Raw genomic sequence first — 4,498 nt, forward strand, 5'->3', positions numbered from 1 at the left:
CAGCAAACCTGAGCCCCAGCAAACCAGGAGGAAAAGCATTTGCCCCCTCCTTACAGAGGCTGTTCCTGCCCCCACCATGAGCAACCCCTCTGGAAACCCATTTCAGAGGCTCCTGGAGGGAGGGAAGGCTGTGGGCAAAGTGGGACTGCACTGCACTTCTCAGAGGGTGGTACCTTTCCGGGGTCCTACCAGAGAGACATTAACAGACTGCAGTTTCCCAAATCAACTCTTCGGTTTGTAAGTCAGAGAAAAAAAAAATCACGAGTTTCTGAGTGTGCCTGCCCGGTGGGGGCTCTGCCACAGGCTTTTCAGAGACTCCATTGCTCATTTCTTTTCACTGGCTGCCTGTCAGGTGCCACAGGCAGGTGGTGGCCTGTCATCATGTGCCATTAGGAGACACAGTAGCAAGGGTTTGAGGATGAGGCTCCCGGGGTCAAGCAGGGCCAGATGCTCCTGCTCAACCCTGCAGCCTCTACTCAGGGAGCCTGGGTCTGGGGTTGGGAAAGGGATGGGTGGAGCCATCTAGGACTGCCACAGCCCAGAAGCATTTTCCAGGGTTCCTTTGAGTGGAGATTTTGCCATCTCCGTGACGTAGTCACTTGTATCACTAAATAATGGATCAGTTAAAGGGAAAGAGACTAATTACTGGCTGGCGACTAATTAGGCTTTCATGAACAGCCTAGCTCAGTATGGTTCACAGTGCTCTGAGGGTCCCAGGGCCAGCCATATACAAGGTGAATTAAACCTTCCCTGGGGAAGTGGCTCTGTTTGGTTCTCCCAGCCTCTCAGGCAAAAGGGCCTTCCCGCCAGAGATGGATGCCACAGCCATTTGGCATCAATGAAAGTGACAGAAAGCCCAAGAACCAGTCACGTGCCTGAGTGTGACCTTAAGCAGAAGCAGCAGAGGCTATACCAGCAGAATTGGGAGCGGGGCTTGGCAGGGTGGCCTTCTCTATGGTGGGGGAAGGAACAGGTTAAGGAGATCCGGCCTCCACACCTCACCCAGGGTGTGTTACAAGAGGGCTGACTTCAGTGAGGTAAAGATGAGGGGGTGTGGGAGAAGAATATTTTTTTTAATATTTATTTATTTATGTATGCGAGCACAGTGTCTCTTGTCTTCAGACACACCAGAAGAGGGCATTGGATCTCTTTACAGATGGTTGTGAGCCACCATGTGGTTGCTGGGATTTGAACTCAGGACCTCTGGAAGAGCAGTCAGTTCTCTTAACCACTGAGCCATCTCTCCAGCCCGAGAAGAATATGAAGCAACTGTTTGGGGTCTCAAGATGAAAACAAAACATGAAAGACAGCAGAGCAACAAGGAGGAAGGAGCCTGGGTCTCAGGATGTTTGAGAAAAGGAGGAAATCTCTGTTGTGCTTAGGGGCTCCGTTCCTTGGGGGCTCCCGTCACTGCAGCAAATCCCGTGTCTTCATTAACCTTGTCTGGGTTCTTTACGAAACCCCATCCTAAGGTGGGGTTTTTTTTTATTGTTTCTGATTTTTTCCCTCTATCTTTATTAAATTGGATATTTCTTATTTACATTTCAATTTTTATTCCCTTTCCCGGTTTCCAGGCCAACATCCCCCTAACCCCTCCCCCTCCTCTTCTTTATGGGTGTTCCCCTCCCCATCCTCCCCCCAACAATCACGTTCACTGGGGGCTCAGTCTTGGCAGGACCAAGGGCTTCCCCTTCCACTAGTGCTCTTACTAGGCTATTCATTGCTACCTATGAGGTCAGAGTCCAGGGTCAGTCCATGTATAGTCTTTAGGTAGTGGTTTAGTCCCTGGCAGCTCTGGTTGCTTGGCATTGTTGTTCATATGAGGTCTCAAGCCCCTTCAAGCTCTTCCAGTCCTTTCTCTGATTCCTTCAATGGGGGTCCTATTCTCAGTTCAGTGGTTTGCTGCTGGCATTCGCCTGTGTATTTGCTGTATTCTGGCTGTGTCTCTCAGGAGCGATCTACATCCGGCTCCTGTCGGCCTGCACTTCTTTGCTTCATCCATCTTGTCTAATTGGGTGGCTGTATATGTATGGGCCACACGTGGGGCAGGCTCTGAATGGGTGTTCCTTCTGTCTCTGTTTTAATCTTTGCCTCTCTATTCCCTGCCAAGGGTATTCTTGTTCCCCTTTTAAAGAAGGAATGAAGCACTAAGGTGGGTTTTTTTTTTTAAATCTTCAGAAATACATTCTCATGATTTTATTTCAAGTTTCTTTCTTCTTTCTTTTTTTTTGTTTTTTGTTTTTTGTTTTTTGTTTTTTGTTCAGACTTTTTGGTGAGAACTAAGTCTGTTTCCCACCCACCAACAAAGTCTTCCGCTACCTGTCCTCTTTCCCTTCTCTATGTTTTTAGATCTCTATCTAGTGGTTTTGGTGCCATTAGGAAGACTCATTTTCTGACTTTATGAGGGATGGAGGAGACCAGTACTTTCTCTTCCTCCATGTGGAAGGAGTGAGCATATGGGACCAGTAATAAGGTATCCTGATAATGGCCTCAGAATCAAGCTGTCTAGAGAGCAGGGACTGGAAAGGTGTCACAGTAGTGTGACTGACCAGGTTCCTGATGTGACCCAGCATTTGTTAGGACAATCAGCATTGGCCTCAGGGAACGCTCCTGCTGTGACCTTACCTTCCAGTGGCAATCTATCTCCCTAGTCTGCTGCAAGTATGGCTTCCTTCTTTGTGGGTGCAGGGCCTTGTCTGAAAAGCAACCGAGGAGTCAAAGAAGGAGCAGAAGGATTCTGGGTATACTGGCTGGTTTTAGGTGTCAACTGGACACAAGCTGGAGTTACCACAGAGAAAGGAGCCTCAACTGAAGAAAACGCCTTCATGAGACCAAGCTGTAAGGCATTTTCTCAATTAGTGGTCAAGCCCATTATGGGCGGTGCTGTCCCTGGGCTGGTGGTCTTGGGTTCTATAAGAGAGCAAGCTGAGCAAGCCAGGGGAAGCAAGCCAGCAAGCAACATCCCTCCATGGCCTCTGCCTCAGCTCCTGCTTCCTGATCTGCTTGAGTTCCAGTCCTGACTTCCTTTGGTGATGAACAGCCGTGTGGAAGTGTAAGCTGAATAAACCCTTTCCTCCCCAACTTGCTCCTTGGTTATGCTGTTTGTGCAGGAATAGAAACCCCAACTAAGACACTGGGTCTGACACTGAGTCCAGCCAGCCTGGCCTCTTCTCCTGGACTCACTGGGCTCTGATTCATAGGGTGCCAAGGCCAAACACATTTGAGTGACAGCACCTTCCTTTAGCCTTGCCCTTGCCAGTTCTGTGTTCCCTTGTCCCAGAACAGCAACTTAGTAAATGCCCGCTGTCCCCAGTCACCAATCAGCCATGTACATACATGCTTGCTTTTCTTCCCATGGTGGAAGCAGGCCAGCTTGGTGGCAGTCTCTGCTGTGCCCTTCTCCCAACCCCCACCTAGGCCATTGTTTCTGTTAGCTCTTTCTGCTGTTGAGAGGAGAGGAATGTGGGTAAGGGTGTAAAGCCTGGGGTCTGGACAGCGGATTCCATCCAAGATCTGAGAACGCTGCAGGTCTATGAGAAGGATGTGACCAGGAGGTGTTGAAAGGTCAGCAGTCCTTCCAAGCACGTTGGTATTGTCCTCTGGGGTCTTGCCAAGGCTGGGGGCGTGTGTACGTAAGAAGGAAAGATAAACTTGAATAGCTCTTTTGTGGAGGTTCGTCCCTGCAAAAGAGGTGAGAGGACATAGGAAGAATGGACTTGGGGCTGGAGAGATGGCTCAGTGGTTAGAGCGCTGACTGCTCTTCCAGAGGTCCTGAGTTCAAATCCCAGCAACCACATGGCGGCTCACCACCATCCGTAAAGGAGATCTGATGCCCTCTTTTGCATCATGACAGACATGGTGTACTTATATATGATAAATAAATAAATAAAATAAAAAAAAAGAGTGGAGTCCCACACCCCGTATGTGACAGTTAGAAAGGCTGACTGGAAGTGCCAGCAGACCCCAGAGCCTCATCCTCAGAGACTGCACAACAGCACAGCTATGCCTGGCGAGACTTCCTAGCAGGAGATGAACAAATGGACGAATCTTGGAGTTGCTTTGCCAGCTACTCTGGAGTCTGCAGTCCCGTCTGGAGCCCCAGTAGAGGTGCTCCCAAGAGACTCCCTGCCCAGGGGTGTGCTGAGTCAGCAGAAAGCACTCCAATCGGCTCTCCAAGAGACCATGGGCTAAGTGTGTTCTCCCAGCCTGGGCTAATGGTGGGAGTTCCTGGCCACACCGGGTTTCCCCTGAGGAAGGACCTGGCTCCCACCACTTCCACAGACACCTCCGAGGGGACTGAGGGCACTGTGGCTCAAGAGCCAGCCCTGGAACATTTTTAGGCAGCCAGCCGAGCTGCAGGGAGGCTCCTTGAAAATCAAGGCAGGCTGTAAAGGCTGCTTCTGGGCTCGGGGTGTCAGAAGGATCCTCAAGCCCTCAGGCGGGAAGGGAACAAAGGAGGCCTCTGCTTCAGCCTCAGGCTTCTGACTCCACAGTTCTG

This window comes from Rattus norvegicus, chromosome 20 (genome assembly GCF_036323735.1).
Source record: "Rattus norvegicus strain BN/NHsdMcwi chromosome 20, GRCr8, whole genome shotgun sequence".
In the NCBI taxonomy this organism is placed as follows: Eukaryota; Metazoa; Chordata; class Mammalia; order Rodentia; family Muridae; genus Rattus; species Rattus norvegicus.